Source organism: Rattus rattus, chromosome 11 (assembly GCF_011064425.1).
Source record: "Rattus rattus isolate New Zealand chromosome 11, Rrattus_CSIRO_v1, whole genome shotgun sequence".
Classification (NCBI taxonomy): domain Eukaryota; kingdom Metazoa; phylum Chordata; class Mammalia; order Rodentia; family Muridae; genus Rattus; species Rattus rattus.
Window position 1 is genome coordinate 23,165,042 of NC_046164.1, and position 27,933 is coordinate 23,192,974.

General features: G+C 46.2%; 1 protein-coding gene across 2 annotated transcripts in view; it reads right to left on the reverse strand.

Annotated features, from left to right (window-relative positions):
- The window catches only part of Rbm47 (RNA binding motif protein 47), a 77,309-nt gene extending 50,737 nt beyond the window's left edge, over positions 1–26,572 (reverse strand). The window contains exon 1 of one of the 2 annotated variants that reach the window (XM_032916404.1): positions 26,501–26,572. The gene's annotated coding sequence lies outside the window, so the exon portion shown is untranslated. Of the gene's footprint in view, positions 1–10,500; positions 10,580–26,500 lie in introns of those variants that run through there. The other variant, XM_032916401.1, reaches the window with a different exon arrangement.
- Positions 26,573–27,933: the final 1,361 nt, after the last annotated feature.

Here is a 27,933-nt window from a genome sequence, read left to right on the forward strand (position 1 = left end):
AACCCCACCCCCACCCCCTGTATTGCTAAGAAATGTTTGACCTGGCTAAGCCTGTGCTTTTCTGAGTGGCTGGCCGGGAGGGTGGAGAGAGTAGAGAAGCCAATGGCTGTACCTGAGTGAGAAGCCCTCTGGTGGCACAGACCCCGACAATGGTCGGATTCGTTAAGATTGGACATACATTTTATCTTAGATTTGGAGCCAGTGACTAATATCCAGCATTTTCTTCTATCAATTTTTGAAATATGAACTATGAATAACTAAAAACCAGGGAGGGAAAAGCAAGGATACTACAGTAAAGAGGCTCTTTCTAGGCCAGGGGTTCTTTCCCCAAAGGTGGGCTCAAGACAGAAGAAGGTGGTCACAGACCTAAGGTCACTGACCTAAGGCTGGTGCTCTGGGTTATGGGTACTATGAAAAGCAAACATTCTTCTAAAGGTAGATGAGATGGGGCAGTGACTTTCAGGTTTGCCTTTGAAGGAAGGGAGAGCCCAGGGCAGTGGTGAACAGTACGAGCCCGGAAAAGCTAAAGAGAATTCGGGGGGTTGAAAATTCCCACCAGTGAGCTACAACTAGGTGGTCAAAAGTCTTCCCATTTCCAGCACCCACAGGACAGCTCACGACCATCGGTATCCTGTTCTAGGGCATCTGATGCTGTCCTTCAGCTTGGCGCTTAGTGACTGTCTGACAGGTTTACAAGCAGGAGCATTTTAATAACATCGGCAATTCTGTTAGCCATAGAACTCAAAAGACAAAATGAAGTGTTGGGTACCTCTCTTTGTCTGTCTGTCTGTCTGTCTGTCTGTCTGTCTGTCTGTCTGTCTCTCTCTCTCTCTCTCTCTCACACACACACACACACACACACACACACACACACACACACACGGCTAGCAGCTACTTACTACAGGGTAATGAAAGAGGTGGAAACAGGAAGTTTGAAAGCCGATCATCTATGATCCATCTTGTGATGGATGGGGAGGAATTCAGGTTTTCAGATTCTCTGAAGAGGTTCTGTGATTTTGCACCCTGTCTTTAGAACACACTCCCACAATGAGATTCTTGAATTAAGTATTAGCCATCTTTTCTCATTTAATCTCATTTTTTGTTTTATTTTTATGTGTAAGGGTGTTGTGCCTGGATGTATATCTGTGTACTACTTTCCTGCCTGGTGTCCACTGAGGTCAAAAGGGGGTGTCAAGATACCCCAAATCTGGTTGAGCTGCCATGTGGGTGTTGGGATGAAACCAGGATCCTCTGCTCTTAACTACTGAACCATCTCTCTAGCTCCCGTTTGTAAGATTGACATTCACTGCCTCATGTACACTGTCCATACAGAGTGCGTATGTGCAAGGTGGCACGGCGTAGGGAAAGCAAAAGCAAACCGGGTTCATCCACAGCAGGAAATAGGTGACAGTTTTCTCCCTTCAGTTGCAACCCACAAGTTTTCTTTAGCGAATTAGACTGTTTACACTTCCTCCTCTGCTTCTCTCCCTCAATTTTGTGATAAGGTCTTGGCAGAACTCAAACTGGGCAGGGCATGGTGGTGCAAGCCAGCGCCTGGGCAGCAGAGTAGGCAGGTTTCTGTGGGTTGGAGGTTAGCCTGGTCTACAAAGAAGAGTCTAGGTTACCCAGGACTCCATAGTGAGTCTCAAAATACAACAAAACTGACAAAAACAAATAAAACCCATAACAAATGAACAGGATTAGATTACTTAAATGAATTGGATTGACAATCTCCCCCACCCAAAATATCGCACATTCATTTAATTTCCTTAAAGATTGATTTATTTTTATTTTATGTATATGTGTGGATGCCTATGAATATCACTTGTGTGCCTTTATGCAGAGATGGCAGGATGTCATTGGATCCCTTGAAACAAAGACTTGTGAGCCACCATGTGGGCGGTGGGTTCTTGGTAAGAGCAAGTAGTGTCCATTAGTCACAATTCTTATACGACTCAAAAATAGACCATTATTTACCAAAGACTCTGCTTAGGATTGATCAATGAGTGCTTATTTCTAAATGAAAATGGTGAAAATGAAATGTTTTTAAGAATAAGATAAAAATTCCTTTCCTTCCCCCTCTCTTTCCTCTGTTTTCCTGAGGCAATCTCACTTTTTAGCCCAGGTTAGCCTTGATCTTACAGTAACCTTACAGTAACTGCCTCAGTATCCCAAGTGCTGGGATCACAGGCATGAAGCCAAAGTCTGGCTAAGACTCTATTTTTAAACAATACTGGACTTCCGGGTATGGTGACACACACCCTTTTTCCAGCCCTCGGGAGGCAGAGGCAGGTGGATCTTTGTGAGTCTGAGGCCAGCTATGTATAATGAGACCCTGTCTAAAGGGGAGGGGGTGAGAAAAATGTCCCACTACCATTCATAAGCCAGCATCTCCCAATATCTAATTTCTCTCTTAAAAACACACTATCCAAATCTCTGTTTCCTACTTAAAACAAATCTATTTTTCCTATGGTACAAAGGGGAGTGCTCCTGAGAAGGGTAACCAGAGAGCAGGGGAGAATGGATAAAGGGTTCTCTAAATCACACGGCCTGGGAAACCAAGGGGCAGAGGTGAGTCCGGTCCCTCATCCAGGTCTGTGTTCCTTCCTCAGAAGCCACTCCCTGGCCGTTTCCTACATTCAAATTCTTACGCAGCACAAACAGTTCTTATTGTACACGAAGTGGGATTCTAGCCACAGGAGGGCGTTTTTTCAGTCTGCTGTCTCCGTGAGGGACTGCTTATTGTTTTCCCAGACAAACATGTCAAACAATAGCAGAAAATGTAGTCAAATGGCTCTAATTTTCTATTTAAATAACGAAAGATACTAATCTCTAACACTTGGGAGGCTAAGGCAGGAGGATTGTGAGTTTGAAGCCATCCCGGGCTATATGTAAGTTAGTTCCTGAGTTACAGAGTGAGTGAGACTACAGCGTGTGCAAGCAGGTGTTTCCTAGGTCCCTACAGTAAGAAGTCATTATTAGAAAAAGAGAATGAGATCTTTGTTTGGTTTCTTCCGGAGTTTGCATATGCAGCCAGCAGACACAGGGAGGACAGTCATTTAAACAATGGTTGATTTAAATGTTGGGGTTTCACAATCCTTAAATGGGGGGGAAGTCACACGGAGTATCATTCAGTCTTGAACTCCTCCTTGGGAGTCAAGGTTCATTCGTGGGCACAAAATTCCATCTAGGAATCCTGTTGGAAAGGAAGGCCGGCGAGAATTACTGGACTCCAGTGGGTGCCAGACTCTGACACACAGAACCCTACCTCAGAAATGAGGCTCAGAACCCACCCGGTGTTGGCATTCCTACGGAAGAAGCTTAGTCTCAAACAGGTCACTGTGCTAGGCAGGGAAAAGGGCCCGGCTGCTATCCAGCTCTTTCAGTAGGAAACCCAGACTAGAGGGGCAGGAGGTCAATCAGGATGATGGTTGCTAGACCCTCTGACATCCAAGGTATCTGTCTGGTTGCCTGAACGCTTGGAAACCATTCAGACCACCCCTTGATTCCACTTCTCCCGTTATCCCAGGCAGGAGAACAATGACTCACAGAGTCAAACCAGTAACAATTTGGACAGTCTCTGCAATTTCCTTCACAAGAATACTGAGAATAAAAGAACTCTAGGCAATCAGGCGTGGTAGTGCACACCTGCAATCCCACCTTCCGGGGGCAGAGGTAGGATTGTCACGAGTTAAAGGTCAACCTCAATTACATAGCAGCTTCTAGACCAGCAGGAGTTATGTAGCAAAAACTTGTCTCGGAATAACAAAACAAGGGGCTGGAGAGATGCTCAACAATTAAGAGCACTGGGTACTCTCTTTTTTTTTTTTTTTTTTTTCTTTTTTCTTTTTTGGAGCTGGGGACCAACCCAGGGGCCTTAATGCTTCCCTAGGCAAGCGCTCTACCACTGAGCTAAATCCCCAACCCCAATAACATGTCTTCCTTTTTTGTTTCTTTTTTTCGGAGCTGGGGACCGAACCCAGGGCCTTGCACATGCTAGGCAAGTGCTCTACCACTGAGCTAAATCCCTAACTCCAGCACTGGGCACTCTTAGGGCTCTAATGGAGTCTGTGTTCAGCACCTCTAGTGCAGCTCAAAACTGTCTGTAACTTCAGATGACCTCTTTCTGGCCTCCTTGGTACCAACACAAACATGGTGCACAGACATTCATGCAGGCTACACAATCATGCCTATAACATAAAAATAAATAAATCTTTCAAACAAGCAAGGCACTGGCAGGCAGCTCTGTGAAATGCGCTGTTCTTACATGAACTCAAGCGATCACCACCAGAAGTCATGTTTTAGGACAGTGGTGGTGAATATTTGGAATCCTTCCCCTGGAGAGTAAGGACCCCTGGAGCTCACAGGTCTACAAGCCTAGCATTGTCAGCCAGACCCAGAAGCCCTACATGGTGGTTTGAATTAGAAATGTCACCCGTAGGTTCATGTGTTTGAACACTCACTTCCTAGGTGGTAGCCCTGTCTCAAGAGGGCTGTGGAACTTTTAAGAGGAAGTATGTCACTGGGGGTAAGTAAGAGAGGCTTTAAGGTTGTCCCCAGATTGTCCCTCTGATGTTTATATGCTTGTTTTTCCTGAATATGTATGTGTGCCGTCTGAACGCCCAGAGACTGGAAAGGGTGCTGGATCCCCTGGAACCAGAGCTATGCACACTTGTGAGTTACCACACGGTGCAGAGTCCTCTGCAAGGACAGCAAGTGCTCCTAAGTGCTCCTCAGCCTGGTTTTGAGGTTAATAGTCGGACCCCACTTCCTGTCCCTTTCCTCTCTCTGCTTCCTGTGCGAGAAGAAACATGAGCGGCAGCTTCCTGCTTCTGCCACCATAACCGCCTGTTGCCATGCCTTCTCCACCCTGGCCTTTATAAACACACACACACACACACACACACACACACACACACACACACACACACAGAGAGAGAGAGAGAGAGAGGAGGGAGAGAGAGAGAGAGAGAGAGAGAGAGAGAGAGAGAGAGCACGCCTGTGTGTGCTCTTGGGAGTCATCTGACCAATTTCCTGCCAAAGGAGCTGCCTTTTCCAGGATTCCCCTCAAAGAGGTCACCAATCCTAATGATGAGCAGGGCCATTAACCTCATAGCCCCTGACCCTAGTCTGTCTGTCTGTCTTTCTTAGATTCATTCATTCATTCATTCATTCATTCATTCATTCATTCATTTATATGAGTACACTGTAGCTATCTTCAGACACACCAGAAGGGTGCATCGGATCCCATTACAGATGGTTGAGATTTGAACTTAAGACCTCTGAACCACTCTTAACCACTGAACCATATCTCCAGCCTGACCCTGGATTTTACAGCTCTGAAGGTTAAAGGCTCATTTTAAAACTGAATCTAACCCATCTATGTCTAGTTACCTAGGCAGCATCTGTTCACCAGGAGGGCATGGTGTGGATAAGTCAAGACTTATGAGGGAAAACAATTGTTTAAGGCCTCTTGCATTGAGCTCAATTGTGAGGAAGAAGATATGGGAAAGGCACTGCTTCAGACCTGTGGTGGTTTACGGGTTGAACAAAGCGAAAGCTGGAGACCAAGCAAGCATACGGCTTTGTGCAAATTATCTGACTGCTCGTTGCCTTGGTTTCCCTCTTGTGAGAAGGGTGAAGGATTCTGAGCTAGCAAAGTTGTGTGGGAACAGGGATGGAACCATAAATCGTTTGGTACAGTGTCTCACTCATGGAAGGCACACCAGGAAGCCTGTGTTCTGAGAGGCCCCGTAGACCAAAGGTAATGCTGACACAGGTCACCACACACTGTGCGGGTGGCAGGAGTGGGGCCAGAGAGGAGAGCCGGGCTACACGGAGGCGGAAAAGTCCTCACGTCAGCTCTTCTGGCCAGATCTGTGATCATCATATCCTTTATTTCAACGTTCTCATTTAACATCGCAAGACTAACGGTGATGTTGAACATGGAGATTATTTGAGAAAGGATTGTTTTTAAAGGTGTGTTTTATTTTTAAATTGTGTTTACAGGTGTGTCTAGGGTGAGGGGAGTGCACGGGGTCTGGGTGCCTGTGGAGGCCGGAAGAGGCTGTCCTGGGGCTGGAATTACAGGCTGTGGTGAGCCCGCATGAAAGTACTGCCAGCTAAACTTGGGTCCTTTAAAAGGGCCACTGAACAATGTCTCCAAGCCAAGAAAGTGGGTTTTCCTTTTCTTCTTTTTAACCCTACAATTACAAGATGTTGTTCTGGTGGTTGTTCATAGCGTTAAAGAGAGGATTAATTCAGGGCAAGTTGATATTTTTTTAAAAGTAGTGTCCTATGAAAGGCTCTCTACCAGTGGGGAGGGGGGTGAGGGTAGGGGTGCATGACATGACAAACCCGGGTTACACAGAAAGCAGGAACCCTTGCTCTTTCTAGAAGAGACTTGAGATATTCGACTGAGGCACTCAGGGTAGTTTCACAGATGCCACTGGGGAGACAGCGGCCCACGCAGCCACCAGGCCTCACTGAAAAGGTCACTCGGTCACGCGGGCTCTTTCTACATTCACGCAAAGTTTAAAACAGAATTCCACCATTCGCAGCTAGGAGGAAATACGGTGAAGGTGCACACGGCCCTTTTATTATTATTCTAAGAAAGGACCTTCTGGACAAGAGTCCGGTGACATTTTCCCCAGAACGTTCACTTCCTTGAACTCTTCTCCCTGAGCATGAGCTGTACAAACCCAGCCTTTGATGAGCTCCTGCTGTAAGAACGTCCTCTGATTCCACTTTAAAGCGCGGGACCTTTGACTCCTAGACTTAATTCGCTCAGCCCTCTTATGATGGGTACTCCTTACCCAAGCTTACCAAAGCTTGAACTTAGGGAAAAACTTCAAAGCTGCTGAATTCTGGGCTGAGAATCTATTTATCGAGGACGAAAAAGTTCCAAGCTAAGGCTGGTGATACGACTCCAGCTTAAAGGTTTTTACCGTCAACCCTGAGACCCGAGATCAAGTCCTTGGGACTCGTGTGGAGGAAGAAGTGAACCAACTCCAGTTGCCCTCTGACCTTCAACTCCACACACACACACAGGGGCTGTGGCGTGTGCCTGCCCAACCCCCCACCCCCAAAATAAATGAATACAGTTTAAAAAAAAAAAAGAATCTTAAAGAAAAATTTATAAGCAAAACAAACAAGTTAGAACCCAGAAAGTCTTATCTTCCAAACAAGTGACTTACAAAGGGAAAGAGAAAGCCCAAGCCGACGACTGGCTTTCTCACAGAGGACACGCCTATTCCCAGTACTCTGTAAGGCTGCCTTGGGCTGGGATATACAGCTCAGAAGCTCAGTCCCTTGCCAAGCCCTGGATTCAACCACTAGCACTGAAGTGGGTAGGGGAGGGAGTCTTGGGAAATAGTGGCGGCAGGGCCCCAACTGTCTTCTCCAAGACAAGATTGCTCTCTAGTGTGGTAAGCGATTTTCACCTTGAGTCAGGCTCCACTGTAGACTCACGAAGCTTCTCGGGCTGGGCTCCTCATATAAGACAGCTGCAGTTGCTCCTGAGACAACTGCTTCCGTTAAATAAATGGCCCATGTGGAGCGCTTAGCAAACACACTCCCTGAGACAGGCTCTCCTTCTGCTCTCTCAGGTGATAACATTTCTATCCCACCCTTTATGAGGTCACCCAACTTTGAAGAGCTGACACACAGAGGCATGGCCTTTTAGCTCACACTCATGTTTTTAAATCCTGAAGTAATTTTTTAAAAATTGTGGTCTCTTCCTACAAAGCAGAACTCGGTAGCAAATGTGCAAATCAATTAGAGCTGCACGTAACCGCCTGGCCGAATACCACGGAAGTGCCAAGTGAGGACAGCCAGGCACAGGAGCATAGACTGCAAGACTCCATATTTATTAAGACAGCCAAAGCTGACCTGTGGTGATAGGTAGGAGGAGGACATACAAGAAGTCATGTTGAAGAACTGAAAAATGAAACCAGGCAAAGGGCAAACACCTGGAGTCTCCGAACTGGGGACTGAGGAAGACTGCCACGAGTTCAAAGCCAGCCTGTGTACACAGTGAGGACCCTGCCTCAAAACTCAGGAAAAAAGAACTGAGAGATGAGAACACATCCCAGAATGGACTTTCAATAAACAGTTAAAGGATGGATGGGTCTGACAACCAGAAATGTTATTGAAAGCTGAGACAATATTAAGTAAAGAGGATTTAATGATGCTGCGACCTATGGGTATAGCAACACACCATTGGGTACTATGTCCCTTTAGCAGAATAATTGTAGGTTTTCTCCTAGTGACCATGACCTGTTATCTCAGGTTCTTAACCACCTTCTCAGTGTATGGTATGGGGTCCACCTCATGGGGTGAGATTAAATACAATCAAAAAGTGGTTGGTTACTCATCCCTGTAATCCCAGTGCTTGGGAGTCTAAGGCAGGAGGATTAATGGAGTTGGCAGTGAACCTGGGCTGCACAGTAATTTCTAGACCAGCTGGAGCTTGGATGGGACAACCTCTCTCAAAACAAAGGGCTGGGTGTGCTGGCCCATGCCTTTATCCCCTCACTTCCAAGGCAGAGACAGGTGGGTCTCCTTTAGTTCCAGGCCAGCTTAATTATACAGTAGGCCGCAGGCCAGCCATAGATAACACTTCAGAAAGGAAGATACGAGCCCGGCCTAGCATTCCACACACTGATACAGGAGTTCAAGGTCAGCCTCAGCTACAGAGTTTGTCTCAAAAGAACACTACCAGTCTTTTGTAGAGAGGGCAGCAACCTGACATAAAAGCATTCTCACCCCATTTAATAAAAACAAAATTTGTCAATCAACAAACTATGGTGAAACGGTAAGGATCCCCTACAGGGTATAAAATAACCGCTGGTACTCATACCCACACATCTGGGGGATTGAAATCTAGAAAAATTGAAAGGAAGGCACTTCTCCCATGAGACAAGGGCAAAGGAAGATCTCGAAGTCTCTAGAAACTAAAGACCCCCTTCTCAGAGCCTTTCTGTTCCCCTGATCATGTTTCAGATTTGGCTAACATTAACTACCTCCTTCAGAGAGTCAGACTCCTCCACTAACCAAAGTCTCCCTTTTGGACTTTCAGAGGACTTCAGATGGTCTAACTGCACATCTTGCACAATCTCGTGCACCTGTGTGACAAGCCAAATTTTAGAGAAAAAAAATTTTTTTTTTCAAAACAGGGTCCTGGAACTTGCTCTATATAGACCAGACTGGCCTTGCACTCGGAGGACTGCCTCTGCAGGCATTTAAGGCATGCGCTACCATGCCTAGCTAGTCTTGAAATCTCAAGGGGGATAAGAAAAGGTTAATTCACTCTTTGAAAATTTCGTAACCTCTTAGTGGTCAAAGCAGTTAAACCACTGCTCCATTTATTAGTCCACAAAACTAAGCTCTCGACATGCCGCCCTTCTCACATCCTGAACTCCAGTTGTGAGATGGAGTCCTATCCACCCAGGCACAGGACCCAACCCGGAAGGTTTAGCAGAGAAGACGTTTCCTCCAACTCCGAACGCTAGCACCTTTACAGTGATTAGAAACCGTTCAAAGACGCAGAAACTGCCAGATTCCCTCTGGCAGGATCGATGGCCTTCTCAACCATTAATACCAACCTCACGCTTCTGTCTACTGCCACGAAAGGCCCAAAGATTCCATATGCTGTGCTTTCTACATCACACTGTGACACCACTGGCCAGGAATGGGCCCCACTTTAAGAAGCTTGTATTTTTTCAGAGTTTCTGATTTCCTGTTTAGGTTTTAGCCACAACTATGGATAGGTTTCTGTGTCCAGCATAATCACCATGAAAGCTGATAATAATAATTGGTCAAAAATAAATAGTTCAGGCTCCCTCTTGTTCACCTGCGCTCAAATTTTCTACCAAAGGAGTCGGGGGGGGGGGTGTAAATAAATACTCAGTCTTCCCAATGCACATTAATTAACCCAGCAATCCCCCAAGGTCACGGCCAAGAATGCAAAGAGACTCTAAAGTTGCTGTGCCTAAACCTAGATCTGCAGATAAGAACCGCTTCCACCATGACCTCTAATTTGTACTTATCTCGTCTAAACGTAACACAAGAGGAAGGGGGGTGGGGTGAGGTGGAGAAAATTTTCAAGAAATCAGAGCCGCCTTTTAGCAAAAGCTTTCAATTGAGTGAGTCACCAGGTACAAGTCACAAGGTGACACTTGGTTGGCCTCACAGAACCCACAGGCCCAGATCTTTGCGGAAGTCCACGTACAGAGCAAAAGCTCAGGCCACCTCTCACACACCTCTCCATGACAGGCTCAGCCCCCTCGTACGACCGAGAACAGCAAGAAGGTCACAATTCCTTAGGAACTTCCAGCCACTGAGAAACTAGGATTTACCAAAAAATTCTTTCTGCTTGCTCAACCCGCATATTTCCCCATCACCATCCCCACGCCTGCAGGAGAAGGGGGTGGGGGGGGGCAAGGCCTATGCAATCCACAGTTTTAAATATTAATAAATACCAAAGTATGAAACCAGTACCTGCCAAACACCTGGTGCTCGCTTTCCCCTGCCCGTCCTCGCCTCCCACGCTCTGGCAACAGAATGCCCTTCAAAACCATGGCTCAGTGCTTTTGGTAAATGTTTTACGAGACACTGAACAGCCTTTCGACCCACCCTCAGAGCAAACACCATTGAGAGAACACAATATAATGGTAGCAAAGCGATCCTGTGATGTACAATAATGTCATTGAGCAAGCCGGTCTCCACACTTCCCTGTAAGACAGGGAACAAACCCAAATCTGAAGTTGGGAGTTCGTGGGCAAAGCTTCTAGAAATAGAACTCGACCCTAGGGGCTTTAGAGGTTTTTCTGCTTTGTTTTGAAGGTGGCCTTACGATCACCTTGTTCTAATCCCCAAGCAAGTCTTGACTTGTCGACTGAAAGGTGTCTAAATTAAGAGTTAATAAGGGGAGATGAAGGGTAGAACTCCCTGGCCAACTGCAGACACAGCAGCACCCACGTATTTATGGGGCACTTATTTCTAGCTATTGTGGAAATGGTGCCTGGAAAAGGTAGCTTCCGCAATAACAGGACATACACCCCGTTTTCCATAGCCCACAAGTTAGTCACAGTTAAACAGCAACTTGCTCTGAACCAGAAGTTTGGCATTCCATTCAGGTTAACAATTATAACTGAAGGACAACAGAAACTTGCTGGCACCGGGTGACCGGCACCCACAGCACGTCAGGTGCTTCTTAGAAGCAGGGTTAACCAAACAGAGGAGGGACAGAGCGGTCCTTGGGCAGCCTGGTCCAGAGAACCTCTGTCCCAAGCCCATGCAGGCGACGCGCACATACCTGCTCTTGGCGCTCTGAGTTAGACAGTGAGGAAGGTTGAGTATTTCGTTACCTACGAGCCTAAAGGAAGAGCAAACCCATCCAGAGAAGCAAGTTTGCTTTGGCAGACAGGTTAGGCAAATAAAATGCCCCTCTCCCTTTCTGTCCCCCACCCCCACCTCAGTCCCCAAGAGTACTCAGAATTCCGCAGTTGGTACTTTTGAGTAGAAGTGTGGAAAACTGATTGCGGAACCGGAAGCTTTTTTTTTTTTCTTTTTAAATACTCTGGCTATTTGACCTTGGGCTAGTACTTCTACCTTTCTAAGACTGTTTCTTGATGTATATCAAACAAACAAACAACCATCTTCAAGCCAGGAAGACTCTCAATGGGAACAGCTCTCTAATCAAGTGTTTCTTTAGACCTTCAAAGCATGGTCTGCAGTGCTGTCACAACTGTCTCCTCCCATTTTGTGTATGAACCCTGTCTTATTTTCCATTTCATCAACAGAGGCTTCAGTTTCCCTTCTCTGGGGTTGGAATGACTAATCAGTTCTGGGTGGGTTTCACTCTTCTATCTGACTGCTCAGAGGCGTGGCAACAGGGCCGGCCAGCCAGGGCAGTCTCCTCCAGCTTACACAACAGTCTGTGCGCACTGCCCTCTAACACAATTAGCTAACCGGACCGCACAACCACTCCAGCCCGGCCTCTGCGGTCCCTCTCTTCTTCTCTACCTCACTGTCCTAAGCACACTGTGCTGTGTTGAAGAACATGGATTCCTCAGCACAGGCAGGCCTTGAACTTGTGATCTCTCTACCACGGCCTCCTGGCCTCCTGCCGTGGTGCTCCTCCCATGGTCTGTGCCTCCTAGTCAGTCTTCTCTATCCCTCACTCTGGCTGCCAGTCTCAGTTTCCTGCTTCTTCCCATCACATGAGATGCTTCTCCTGGACGTTCACACTTCAGGCATCCCAAGGAAATCCAATGTGTAACAAGGTCAACTTCACAATTCGGGATGTTTTCTCCTTCCCAGGGGGTCTCTTCTACATACCCCTCACTAGAGTACCCCCTTCCACTCTGGTGTTCATGGATTCTAGAGGAACATGTAGCACTGTACCCCTAACATTGAGCCAGTCCGAGGTCTGTGTGGGAAAGTACTTGAACTTCTGGAGGTGTTTGTAGCTCTGTTGTTGTTGTTGTTGTTGTTGAACAGGGTTTTAGCCTACACTGGCCCACAGCTCAGTTACATGAACAGCCCGGATTCACTGAAATTCTCAGCAATCCCACCTCAACCGCCCAAGTGTGGTGATTGTGCTCTGTTATAATCGAATTCTGAGGAGCAAAAATGTGAAAATGTCTAAATGCAAAGGAATGCTCTGTTGGTTAAATCCTAGTATAAAAAAAGGCCACACTTGGCAAGATATTGTTTCATTTCATACGTGATCTTATGAACATCTTAAACCATCAAAGTGTGAAGGAATGATAGCAAATGAGACAAGCATCAAGCCAGGCTTAGGAGACTGACGTGGGAGGATGGTTGCCAAGGATGGATGGTCTAGCCTGGGCTTTGAGACTTGTCTCAAAAACCAAAAAAGTAAATACCCAAAGAAAAGGTATAGTGATGTATGTCTGTAATCCCAGCACTCAGGAAGCTGAAGCAGGAAGATTGCTAGGGGCTAAAATCAGACTGAGACATATACGGTGACTCTATGCCAAAGAAACCAAATCCCAAACTGAGCTTCATCTCATGGGTGATTGTCCTGCCATGTGTCGTGTGCACTGTGCATGTGCAGTATAACTTCATCTATGGGTGATTGTCCTGCCATGTGTCATGTGCACTGTGCATGTGCAGTATCCGAGATGACCAGAGACAGTGTCAGGTGCCCTAGAACTGGGATGACAGATGGTTATGAGCAGTCACGTGGGGGCCGGGATCAAACCCAGGTCCTGTGGGAAGGCGAGTGTCCTTAAGCACTGAGCCATTTCCAGGACTACAAATTATTATTTTTTAAGATTTATTTATTTATATATGTGAGCACACTGTCACTGTCTTCAGACACCAGAAGAGGGCATCAGATCTCATTACAGGTGGTTGTGAGCCACCATGTGGTTGCTGGGAATTGAACTCCAGACCTCTGGAAGAGCAGTCAGTGTTTTTAGCCACTGAGTCATCTCTCCAGCCCTACAAATTATTTTTTAAGACATAGTCTTCTGCTGGAGAGATGGCTAAGGAGGTTACCATGCCTGACCATGCCTGACCTGAGCTTAATCCACAGGACTCAAACAGTGAAAAGGAAGAGAGCTGACTCCCATGTGTTCTCATCTCCACATGTGTGCCGTGCCACACACGTGCAAACACACACACGTACTAACTAATCAATCAGACAAATGTCCAATAATAATTAATATGCTGTTTTTAAGAAGACATAATATGGGGGTTGGGGATTTAGCTCAGTGGTAGAGCGCTTGCCTAGGAAGCGCAAGGCCCTGGGTTCGGGTCCCCAGCTCCAAAAAAAAAAAAAAAAAAAAAAAAAAAAAAAAAAAAAGGAAAAAAAAAGACATAATATTGCTGTGTTTCGCCATCCTTCTGCCATAGCATCTTCAGTGATGGGCTTTGCCCCCAAAACAAGTTTCAAGCATCACTTATTGTCTACAATTCTAGGCACTTGACCACGAGATCTCTCTTAGTTCAGGACTTAGGGGACGACAGCTGAGAGGCAGCATGGGGGGGCAGACCCCTGTACTGAGGGCAGAGCAGAGAATCACCAGTCTCCATCTAAGCCCCTGATCCCCGAGTCCCACTTGCACCCCATGCACACTGTAGTCTATTTCCCTAGTAGCATGCCTACTGCTTACACAGACTCCTCTACTTCTGGCCCCTCTATGATCAGAACCCATTAGACCGTTCTTCGTTCCTTTCTTCTCTCCCACACCTCGACACGTTCTTTCTTGCCTGAAGATCAGAAAAACTACAACTGGGGAGGGGTTCTCATTTGATCATGAAACCCAACCAAACGATACAAATTCCATTCCTACTCCCCTCAACACACACACGCACACACACACACACGCGTACACACGCACGCACGCGCACACACACACACACACACACACACACACACACACACTCGCGCGCGCACGCACAGTGTTAACAAACTTGACATTGAAGCCCTGCATGCTCACCGCAGAGAAAGCTGGATTCTCCCTAGTACTAGGCATGCTATGATTTAAATATGCTGTCTCATGCTGGTCACAGATTGACTTGTGTCCCTGAGGGAGGTCAGTGCTTTCTGGACAGTACTTGTTTTCTTGTTTGGTTGGTTCTTTGATTTGTTGATTTAGGGTCCCACTCTATCCCTAGCCCCATACATCCCATCATCCCATTCCAAACCCCCATTTCTAACAATTCCAGGTCAAGGTTTTGCCCTGAGGTCCTCAGCACAATAGTACAATGGAGGCCTTGGTCTTTTTGTTTGTTTTTAAAGACATGGTCTGGATATGTGGACCCAGCTGGCCTTGAAGTTTCAGAGGCCCTAATTCCTCTGCTTCTGAAGAGCTCTCCCTGGAGATTTCAACTGCAGAATTCTGAAAGGGCAGAGTATTCGATATTGAGAGATTGCTGCTCACTTCCAAAACACCTGTGAACTTTGGAGGCCTAGTTCTGCCCTGAATATATGTGACCCTCATGTATATTTACCCTGTAGAATGCTTTCAGATTTTTGAAAGTTTTGAGTTCTGAAACATGAGGGTACAGAGAAGAAAGAGAGGTGGGTGGGACGAAACATGGAAGATCGGGTCCCCGTGTCACTCTAATTCCTTTAAAGCTCAGAAGAGAGCTTCAAGAAGCTTGGTGCATGCGGCTTTGGAAACTGCCTATCACCCATGCTGGCCTCAACCTACACCCTAAAGAAGTCCCAGTAGCTTTTGTTGTTTTCCCAAATTATCCAGGAAAGGGGAGGCTCCAATAGGCACGCGATGAGTCTGCACCTTCTGGGGCTGGCTTCCGCTGGAACTTCAGTCACCAGACCCACAGTTCTCAAAGTGAGGTTTCAGGAACCCCAGGGAACTCACCCCGTAAAGTGCCTGTTTTGATACCTAGTTGTCACAGCAGTCCCAAGGGGAATCACTTGTGTGACAGAGCTGCACCAGGGACTTGCCACTTCCCACCTAGAAAGCCATTTGTATGAGAGAACCAACATAGTTCTTCAGCTTTGGGCTTTTGGCAGAGGCTTTCTAGCAAAATAATCAACAAAGTATCCTTGTCCCGTCAAAGGCACAGCTGTTTCTAATTCCAGCTGTCAAAGTAAAGTTAAAATCGTGGGGACCTTGCATCTGCTACCATGGACTTGACAGCCTGCCAATAATTAAAGGCTGCTTTAGGAATATCAGTTGTGACAGCAACACATTTCAATGCATGCTACATAATAAAACATATGCCAGTGTTTTACAAATAAGTGAACCAATATTTTCCAAATGACCATGGCGACTTAGCATCGCCCTATGAGAGTTCGAGCTAGTCCAAGAACTTCAATATTACAAAGCATAAAATTTTCATTGATGTGTTTAGAAATTCCGCAATGTAACTAGCTTTAGGAAACTACAACTTTCATGCTGGGAATGTAGGTCAATGGTAGAGCACTTGTCTAGCATGGGAAACATCTCTGGGTTTGAGTCCTAGGAACACACACACACACACACCCTACCCCTTGTCCCCAAGCATTTTGATATTAAGTTCAAAATCTATAAGGACCAGTTTCGTGTGTGTGTGTGTGTGTGTGTGTGTGTGTGTGTGTGTGTGTGTGTGCATGCGTGCGTGTCTGTCTATGTGTGTCTGTGGCTAAAATGCAAGCATGAGGATCTGAGTTTGGATCCTCAGAACCTATGCAGAAGCCAAGCATGGTGAAAGGTACCACACCAGTGCTGGAATGGACACAGTTAGACCCCAGGCACCCCCTGGCCATTCTACTCCAGCCATTAGAGCAGACTTATTGGGTCCCAGGATGAATGAGAGATCCTGTATAGGGTAAAAACTAACGGAAGAAGACACCCCGAGATCAACCTCTGACCTCCACACGTATATGCACAGGTGAATGCATCTACAAACATCACACACACACACACACACACACACACACACACACACACACACACACCCCTCACAAGAGATGCTCATCCGCAAGATTTACAATCCCGACTACTCAGGAGAGTCAGAAGATGACAGATGTAGGGCAGTCTAAGCTACAGTGACTTCAGAGACTGATAATCTCTCTCTATTTAACAAAGGACTGGAGATGGTTCAGGATTTAAGAGCACACACTGCTCTTCCAGGTGACCAAACTTTGGTTCCCAAAACCCTGCAACTCCAGCTCCAGGAATACAATGTCCTCTTCCAGCCTCTACAGGCACCTGGCCTCATGGGAAAATATTTGACAGCCCAAAGACACTGAAATACACAAGTAAAAATGAGTCTTCTAAAAAGAAAAAGAAAAAAAACCACCTTAAATGAGGGCTTGAGTTACAGCTCAGAGGTTGAGTATCTGCTGAATCAGAGCAAAACAGAACAAAATCTTCACAGATTTCTGAAAAGTCGGAGCTACGTAGCAAGACACCGTCTCAAAAATAAAATCATGTTTGGTCCCCGTGGTTTTAAAGAACAAAGAATCAACAGATGAAGCAAATAAACGGCTATGTCAGTATAGTATAATACATTCTGTGCAGTATTTGGGGACATAGTTATACTAAAAACAACTCTAATTACAAGATCTTCCTAAGGAATTAGGCATCCTATTACACTTTATCTGCTTTCAAGATGTGCAAAGACAAAAACACTGAGAAATGCCTACTTAAACTATGCTTCTCACAACTATGCTAAACACTAACAACTTTTTTTTCCTCCAGGCAGGGCTTCACATAGTCCAGGATGGTCTAGAACTTGCTACTTAGCCAAGGACTGAACTCCTGCCTCCACCTTCCAAGTGCTGGGATTACAGAGAGGCTAAATTCTTCTTTTATTAGTTTTGTACATAGTATTTTTATTTTTGAGATAATCTAATTATATCATTTCTCCCCTTCCCTTTCCTCTCTCCAAAGTGTCCCATGCAACACTCCTCACCCCCAAAACACAAATGTATGGCCTCTTTTTAAAACACACACACACACACACACACACACACACACACACACACACACACGTACGTACAGGTTCACATGCATGGTTTTTCAGGGCTGACCATTTGCTATAATTCCTTTTTATTTATTTATTTATTTTGGGTTGGGTTGGGTTGGATTGGTGGTGGGGCACAGCTTCACTTTGTAGCCCAGGCTAGTCTGGAACTCCTGGTGATTGGCCTGCCTTTGCTTCCTGGGTGGTGGGATTACAGAAATGACCCAGTATGCCTAGAAGTACATTCTAGACAAATGCCAGCCCCCCAAGTCCTCTGTGGTGAGTCCAATGACAACTCTGATTTCCTCATCCAAATGAGAAAATGGGACCCCAAAGAAGCCAAGTAAAACCACTGACTGGGGTAAAGGAAGATTGGAACCTACTACCCACTCAGATGTCAAAATCTCAGCTTGTAGCCATTAGGCTTCTCTGGTCTTCTGAAAAATACAGGTTCCCCAAAATGGTTGGTGTCTCAAATTTCAGTGAATCAACTTCTGTTGCTCACCTGCTATCCCAGAGCTGTGCTCTCTGCGAGGAGAAACGGTAAAACTCTAGAGTGTGCGTGTGCATGTGTAACTAGCTACCAAAGCTGCCACAAACACAAAGACTGCGGGCAGACTTTGCTAAGCAATGCTTCCCTGTGCATGATGATTGTCTTGTTCTGGGTAGGGAGTCTGCAGGAACAGTGCTGCTGCTGCTGCTGCTGCTGCTGCTGCTGCTGCTGCTGCTGCTGCTGCTGCTGCTGCTTCCTTGCTGGGAAGCTACTAGGAGCCTAAGCTCAGCCTAGTATCAGCCTTGGGAGTGAGTTGGGAATTTTTCCAAATTGGTGCAGGCAAACCAAAGCAAACACGAGCATTGTTATAAACCAAAGTCCTGTTTCCACATCAGCATGACCCTGGCCCCTGGGTATACTTAATAAGTAGCAAACAAATTAGGGAAAGGCTTGTTTTTTTTTTTTGCTTGTTTGTTTTGTTTTTTAATGATACATGATTAACAAAATCTAAAAGAAATAGATTGGCCAGTGGCCAAGGAGAAAGGGCGACCTCCCGGTACCAACCCCTACAATAGAGTGCAGGAAACAGCACCCAGGAGAGGTGGCCCCTCTTTCACTTGGCAAAGATTTCCTATAACAAAGGCGAGTCAACTTTCTTTTCTCTTTTTTCAGGCTTGTTTTATGCACATGAGCATTTTGCGTACGTGTAGGTATGGGTGCCTGGTGCCTGAGGAGTCAGAAGAAGGTGTCAGATCTTCTAGAACTGAGGGGTTGTGAGTTACCATGTGGGTGCTGGGACCCGAACCTCAGTCCTTTACAAGAGCAACAGGTTCTTAAGTCCTGAGCAGCGCCTCCAGGCCTGACTCCTCTGTTCCGTCTGTCTTTTCTTCCTCCTTCTTTCCTTCTGACTGTATTTTCCTTCCTTCTTTCCTTCCCTCCCCCCTTCCTTCTTTCCTATCTGATTCTGTCTCCTTCCTTTCTTCCTTCCTTGTGTGTGTGTGTGTATGTGTGTGTGTGTGTGTGTGTGTGTGCGCGCGTGCATGTGTGCGTGCGTGCGTGTTATCTGTTCGGTTTATCGTGACTGTGGAGTCTTATCGGAGGTAAGGCAGGTTGGATTATGCTAACAGTAGTTGTAGACACAGAAGTTTAGATGGATGTGGCAAAGATGAGAGAAAAAAGCTTATGGAGGGCTGGAGAGATGGCTCAGGGGTTAAGAGCACTGACTGCTCTTCCAGAGGTCCCGAGTTCAATTCCCAGCATCCACATGGTGGCTCACAACCATCTTAGATCTGGTGCCCTCTTCTGGTGTCTGAAGACAGCTACAGTGTGCTCAGTGTAAAAAAAAAAAAAAAAATTTAAAAAAAAAAAAAAAAAAAAAAAAAAAAAAAGCTTTTGGGGAGCAGAAGCCCAAACTGGAATCTTAATGAAGGAGAATGTTTTAGAAGGGAACACTTGATACCACAGGAGAAAGCAGGTTTAAGGAGAAAGAAGTTTGGGTATGGGTTGGGGATTTAGCTCAGCGGTAGAGCGCTTGCCTAGGGGAGTGCAAGGCCCTGGGTTCGGTCCCCAGCTCCGAAAAAAAAAAAAAAAGAAGTTTGGGTATATCGAAAGGCTCCGGACATATGGCTTACTGGTCCCAGAGAGAGAGAGGACACTCAAGGCACGGAGAGAAAAGTGCAAGTCATTAAGAGAAAGCATCTGGGACAGACTGGCAGTATTGCTACCTGAGTGCAGACCCTAGCTCAGATCTGCCCTTGTGCCTGGCCTCCCCAAGAGGCCCCAATCTGTTCAGTCGATCAAGATCCCCCAGTGTTGAAAGGCATGGGGCAGGCTGAGCTCCCTCTTTGGCGACTCTACACAACCCTGGGCTATCTCACCTTTCTCCTTCAACGTGACTTCAGGATTGATTTTGGGGGCTGCCAGAAACTGTGACTCATCAAATTCTCAAGCCAAGAGCACAGTCTCTAGCCTCACTTTCCACACACACCCCCCTTCCCAGTCTTCACATACTGAGGTGACAGGTCCCCGTGTTCCTGTTCTCACCCATCAGGCTTGTGCCTTTGATTGCTGTCAGTATTGTCTGAAGTGCAGAGAACACAGAGCTTTAACTGTGTGCTAGCCTCACTGTCCATATACCACCCCCACCCCCTCCCTGCTGCCGCCACCACCTCCCCCACAAAATATAGATCTGTCCTGGAAAGTGGCCAGTATTAGTTTAGTGTGGCAGCCCATTCCATAACTCCAGCACTCAGGAAGCAGAGACAGGAGGACTGTGACAAGTTTGAGGCCAACCTGGGCTACATAATGAGTTCCCAGCTCCATAGAATGAGACCTTGTCTCAAAATGTGAACAGCCACAACAGCAACCAGGGCATCAACGTGGGCCACGTCACAGCAAATGCCTTCTCTGCTAAGAGGCTAATGGGAACTAGTTTAGGGTTCTGCAGGTCACCCAGTTTCTCTTGCACAATTTATTTCCTTCTTTCCGAACTCAACCAACATGTAAAACAGGCTGGGAAGATAGTTCAGTGGTTGCCACCCAAATGTGAGAATCTGAGTTCAAATCCCCAGACCTGGGTAAAACTGAGCACAGTAACACCCTCTAGAACCCCAGAACTCCTACAGTCATAGGGGGCAGGGCAGAAGAGTCCCCGGAAGCTTGGGGGCCAGCTAACTGCATACAACCAAACAGACCCCGTCTCAAACAAAGTGGAAGATGAAAACCAGAATAGAATATGACCTCTATATGCACACCGTGGCTCACGCATATGTGCACTCATGCATGAACATGTGTACATACACACATCATACACACACACACACACATCATATATATATATACATACACACACAGAGAGAAAATAATTTTAAAAACACACAACAACTCAGGGGGCTAGAAGATGGCTCAGTGTTTGAGAGCATTTGACGGACAACTATGAAGACCTGGGCTGTGCTATGTGGGCCAGAGACAGAAGGACCACTGGGACTTGCAACTGACAGCCTAAGCTCGAGTTTCTGTCTCAAAGGAATAAGGTGGAAAGTGACAGGGAGGGAGCTGGACAACCTCCCTTGGACTTTACTCACCTGCACACACAGGCATGCAGAGCCATGTTCACAAACACACACAGCAATGATAAATCAAATACACACATGCAGATGTTGAGGCCAGACAACTCCCATCCACACTCATATATGTTGACATTTGGGGTACCCTCTTTCAGTGTTTTCTATTGTAGTAATGTGAGACTAAAACTATAAATTGACTAGGAAGGTGATTATAGCGTCAACGGACCTGAGTCCAAAGCTTGGCCAGTCCACTGGGTCTTGGTCTTAGTTTCTTGATTTTTTAATCAATGAGCTGGTCTGCACAAAGGTGTTACCCTTCTATATTTAATTGTAGGTGAGATGGACTCTAGAGGATGTCTCTTCCCCCAAACCCAACTTAAAGTCAACCCAAATTTGTGTTAACTCTTTGTGGGATTTTGGAGGGAAAGGGAGGAAGATCTGGCTTCAGTCACTCTTGGTATGTACTATGCTTTGAGTATGTTCCTAGAATTCATGGTTCAAAAATGTTTTTTGAAGAGGTAAAGGGGCTTAAAACAGGGTTTCATATAGCTCAGGCTAGTCTTGAAATCCTAAGTAGCCAAGGCTGGCCATGAACTCCTGATGCACTTGCCCCCCCACCCTCAGTGCATTGGAATCACAGACAAACCAGTAAACCCGGTGTTTGTTTTGTTTTGCCGAGATGCAGTCTCACTGCATAGCTCAGGCAGGCTTTGATTCCTAGTCCTCCTGCCTCCGGATCCCTAGTATTGGCCTTACATGCATGTGTCAGCATGCCCAGGTTCCTAACTTTCTTGGTGGGATTATTATAAATATAGAATGACTCTAGCCAAGTATAAGGCTGTGCATATATACATAAACACTCTATACACATGTATATATAAGTGTGTATCTTGTGTCTAGCACATCATAAGCACTCCATGAACACTGATTTCAGTTGGTCTCACCATCTCTAGGGCTCCTTCTAACTCCAATACTTGGAAGATTAATCACTTGGTGATGGACTATGTATGTGGAGAGGAAAGCACTCAGTAAGCACCAACTTAGGTCTAAGGGCCTGACTGGGGGGAACAGCCATTCACTACAGGGACCCAAGGCCAAGCTGCTCACTCTTTGCTTCAGGAGTGCCTTGGATGCTGATGGCTTTGGTCTTAGTTTCAACAATACTCTATCTATCTCTAAACACAGAAGTTTTTAATTTCTGGATGAAATCCGCATGGCCGTTCCGTTGCTGTCATGGTTTTTTGTTTTGTTTTATTTGCCTCTGATTCTTGCCCAGACACCACTGAGAGTGGCTGAAGTGAAGGTCGGGTGTTCTGTTTGTCTGTCCTTGGTGTAGCAGCTACGAACACATCTGGGAGCGACCTGGTTTTGAGCATCGTGAAGCCTTGCAGGAAGCTTTGACTTCAGTGGCACAGCTACTGACCGGCTGGAGGATACCGTTCCTGGTAGCTTCTGGGCTGACACTTGTGTGGTGGGGATTGAACCCAGAGCCTGGTGCATTCTAGGCAACTTCTACCACTTAGCTAACATTTGAATGTCACCTACAAAACCTGCCTAGAGGTTCCATGCTGACCTTAGCTGAGTAATTCAGCCTTAGAACTTGGGAGTAGTTTCCTTCTTTCCAAACCATTAAATGCCTTTTACAAAGCATGGAGCCACCATTGAGCTGCTGCTACTCTGCCAAAGGACACATGGTTTGAGATTGAGTTTTCCTTGTGCAGTGGGAGTAAACCTCTTCCTTACAGTAGCCAGACTTTCTCTGTAGGCAAACATCTACTTGTCTCCCACATTATTGGTTAAGCCATGACTCACATCTACCTTCTACCTTTTTCATTTTGAAAACTGGTTATCCCACTTGGAAGCAAGGGGCAGCCCAATGAGCTACAGAAGCTATGACACTTTTGTGGATAACTTTTAACAAAATCGGATCTTCATGCCCCAGGCTGGTCTCAAACTCCATATGTAGCCAAGAATGACACTGGACTTCTGACTCTCTTGCTTCCACCACCCAAGTGCTGGTATTACAGACAATGCATCACCACATCCAATTTTATGAGATGTTATGGATGTGCCTTAGGGTTGATTGCTGTGAAGAGATACCATGACCATGGCAATTCTTATAAAGGAACACATTTAATTGGGTCTGGCTGATAGTTTTGAAGGGTTAGTCCATCGTTGTCATGGCAGGAAGCATGGAGGCATACAGCAGACACGGTGCTGGAGAAGGAGCTGAGAGTTCTGCATCTTGAACTGCATGCAGCAGGAGACTGTAGAGCACACTGAGTGCAGCTTAAACATAGGAGACCTCAAAGCCCGCCCGCAACAGTGACACACCTACTCCAACAAGGCCACACCTACTCCAACAAGGCCACACCTACTCCAACAAGGCCACACTTACTCCAACAAGGCCACACCTACTCCAACAAGGCCACACCTACTCCAACAAGGCCACACCTACTCCAACAAGGCCACACCTACTCCAATAAGGCCACACCTACTCTAACAAGACCACACCTACTCCAACAAGGCCACACCTCCTCACAGTGCCACTCCCTCTGGCCAAGCATTCAACATATGAGTCTGTGGGAGGCCATTCCTAGTCAAACCACCACAGGATGAAAACTAGGGACTTCATTTGTGCCAAGCAAGCACCTTGCCAATGGTGAACTGTGAACACTATTAATATTTATTTGGTGGAGCTGTTAATATTAATGTCAGTATTTCCTATTAACTGTGGTTTCATTCTTGGACCGCACTGTAGAGACCTTGTTGTACTGGGATAATTTTTTGCCCTTCATGCACAGACCCTAGAATCTTTTACAGTGGCCCTGGGCAGTGACTCTCTCTTCCTCACTTTCTTTGTACTAACGTTACACTATATATAGTAAATATTACTAATGTGTGTTAAGAAAACAACTATTCTGTTAAAGACAGAAGACAGAAAGCTGCTTCTAGAACCTCTGGGATTGTTTTGAGCAAGCTAGGGTCATTTTGTGACAGGCCCTGTAGCACATGACTAAAGAAAAGAGAGTCTGCTTGGCTTATCTGTCTGACCTTTGGTTGTATTTGCTCTTAGCCAGTTTCCCTCATACAGGCTGGCAAGCTGTGCAACTCGAAGGCCTTCACCTGCAGCTGCCGTCTTGGGATGAGAAGAAGAGAGGGCTGTTTCTGAAAATTTCTCCAGCAAATTTTAGGGGTGCATGGGAAGCTGGTCTCATGAGAAACCTGGAGTCTCATTGGTTGAGCTTTAGTTCAGGACCAGGAACAGCCACTTAACAGTAGCCACCAACAACAGACATCATCCTTTTTGACCTGGCTTGCCACCAAACCAGAGGACCTGAGTTCAATCCCTGAGACCCAGAAAACAACTTCCCAAAATTGTTCTCTGACTTCCATCCACAGGACATGCACATCACCCTACAAATGTATACACACATTAAATAAATAAATGAACTCTGGCTCAGTGTTCTTATTAATAAACAAAACAAAATTGAAAACAAAACAAAAAAGAACCTGTCTCACATGCTCACTTTTTTTTCCATTTCAAACACAACTTCCGTTTTCAACTAGGAGATTACCCACTTCCTAATCCATGAACTTGCTTGGAATGGGGATAATTAGTCAAAAAGGGTCAGGACACACACAGACACAGACACAGACACAGACACAGACACACACACACACACACACACACACACACACACACACAATCCTTTTTTTTTGACACAGGGTTTCACACAGCTCACACTGGTTATATAATTGAGGGTGGCCGTGAAGTGCTTGGGTCACAGTCATATACAACAACACTGACTTCCACAGTACTCTGGAAGGACGCTATCCACACAGAACACTAAGGCTGAAACTCAGTCAGCGTGGGTGCTCCACGCCCACGGTTTACACACAGCCTTTGGTGGGGGATACGTGGGCTAAGGTAATAAGAACCCTTGCCTGATTACACTAGGAAGGAATAAGACAGAAACGAGCATGTGGCTGGTGGGGCAGACCTCTTACCAGAAGCTGGTTGCAACAACCACAGATCTGCCCACCAGCTTGAAAGCCACCTCCTCAAGAATGTCAAAGGTTCTTCCAGAACATAACCCAGTCCTTGTTCTACACCCGAAGCCAGTCTTCTCCACCTGGGCCCATCAGGTGTGTGCTATTCCTTGCCACTGACACTTGTGGATTATGCTAGAACCCTCAAATGGCTGTCCCCTGTCAGTATCACCTGTCTCCAGCCCATTTCTGCCTACTAAGCCATTATTTCCCTTCTGAGATCATAATGTCACTCAAGTTCCAGGCCCCTCCTTCCCTGGTGGTTAATGCCTGACTCTGGACAATATCTAAACCTCTCTCTGTCTCTCTCTCTGTCTGTCTCTCTCTCTCTGTCTCTCTCTCTGTCTCTCTCTCTCTCTCTCTCTCTCTCTCTCTCTCTCTCCTACCTCCATTTTTGTGTATCTTTGTGTGTGTGTGTGTGTGTGTGTGTGTGTGTGTGAGTGTGTGTTCTGCAAGCAGGTGTGTACATGGTATTGTGGTCAAGTGTGTGGGAACACAGGTGTGGTACATGTGTGCAAGGCCATGTGATTTGGAAGGGGCACTTAGCCTACAGCACTAATTCAGCTGCAGCACAGGTAACTTAGCACAGGTTTCTCTTTCAGTAATAGGAGCTTAAATTTTTCACTGGGCAAGCACAGGGTTCCTATTAGTTCACACAGGACATGCTTGTCTCCTCTTAAAAATTCAATAATCTACCCCCCCAAAGGAAATGTGCTGAACTCTGTGAACATTGTGTGTGCTATTTAAGAATTACCAGAATCCAAGTCTCCATGAGATACACCCCAACTGCAGGCACCTTAAATCACTGTTGATTGGTGGGGAGATGCCGAAGGTGGCATTGCAGAGATTCAGATAATTCAATGAAAGCCAAGTACTAACACACCACCAAATACGCCCACTACGATCAGTACTAGAACAACAACAATGACCCACAACAACAACAACAAAACCAACCCCAAAACCCCAAAAACAAATTATTCTTTTTTTTCCATTCTATTTCCATTCTTATGGGAACACTGGTGCTTACAAACATACAGGGCACTCTGCCTGGTATGTTAAACAAAACCAAACAAGGTAGTATTGTTTTGGGTGGCGTTTGCTTGTTTTTTAATAAAATAATAAGGGACTGAGAGATGGCTCAGCAGTTAAGAGCACTTGCTGCTCTTTCAGGGGACCACCACCCATACCAGGTGGCTCACAACCATCTGTAACTGTGGTTCCAGCAGCTTTGACTCCTATTCTGGCCTCCCTGGGCACAACATACACATGGCATATACTCACAAGATATATGTGCATGTACCTAAGAGCAACAATCTTTAAGATGAAAATAACGAGGAAGGGTAGTGATTTGCCTGTGGAACTTGCTATGTAATGGTCTGAATGCCTATATGGTGTTCATCTGAGCAGTGGTCAAGATGAAGCCGCCTTAACTTACCAAACTTCAGTGAGCGGGGAGCTGCTAGTGAGGCTGGGTGGCAGGGCGCAGGCTGTCCTTCTAACTTGTTTGTTACCTGAGCCGTGAAAAGGAAAAGACACCATTAGTAACCCAAAAACTGCTAAGGAGGAGTCTGCCATTAAGAACCTCTGAGAGTGCATAGTGGTGGTGCATGCCTAGCTGAGCATTTGGGAGGCAGAGGCAGGAGCATCTCTGTGAGTTTGAGGTCAGCCTAGTCTACCGATCAAGTCTAGGAGAGCCAGGGCTCTGTTAAGTAGAGAAACCCTGTCTCAAACAAACAAACAAACAAACAAACAAACAAACAAAAAGAACGACTGACAGGTGCCAGCAAGATGGCTCAGCCAGTAAACTCGGAGAGCAGATAGAGGCACCGGCCAACAACCATGAGAACTGCAGTCGGTCCTGATGGGGTGGAAGGAGAGAACCGACACCTACAAACTGTCCTCTGATCTCCCCATGCGTGCCACAACCTTACCAACCATCACACACACACGCAAGATAGATAAATAAATGTCGCAGGAAGGTTTTGTTTTCTTTTCTTTTGTTTTGTTTTTAAAAAGAACTGCGCTTCTGAGAATGGCAGAGGAGAGGCGGGAAGAGAAACGTGATGCTGTCATGCCTCTAAGGGCATGTAAGCAAGCATCATGAGGAATCTCCACTGGTACACTGGGGAAAGAGCTGAGACATCCTTGACGGCTTTACAGTGCTACTATCTTAGCTAATGCCATGCAACCGGAAAACCACCTCACTCTAACTAGGAGAGGAGGAAGACTAGAGAGCAAAACCTTAGACTCAACAAGAGGACGAAACTCAGCTCCACTGCCTGCAAGCTGGGTCATCTAGGCATGACTTCGTTTTATTTTGTTTTGCTTTGTGACAGGGTCCCATGTAGCACAGGCTAGCCTTGAAGATACCATGTGGTGAGGCTGGCCTTGAACTCCCAATCTTCCTGTCTCTAGCTCCCAAGTAAGAGACACCATGATGGGGCATGTTAAGGACACAGTCCTTCACCTTTGGGTGCCCTCTACAACTGTCCTTTCTGCTTACATAGCCAGGCCTCCTTAACTGTTTGGCTTTATGATCTCTAAACCACTTTTGAGGAGCCAGGTTCTGTACAGCAGATTTTATTATATATAACACTCCACAGAGAATGAATCAAACTGTGACAGGAGCCTCCTCCCTGCTGCCCCTACCAAGACAGACCACAGACTGTCTCTTGAAAAGGATTATGAGTTGTGAGAGCCCCTGGTGTCCAACTCTGTTAGCATTTGTTCCAAAGTTCTCCCCTACGCAACGGCCAGGCTAACTGAGCTTGAATTTCTGATTAGCATATGGCGAGGGAACTTTGACCCACAGACATTTGGCTTTGCCTCACTGAGTCCAACCTGGGTCAGGAGTGGCCATCTCAAGGG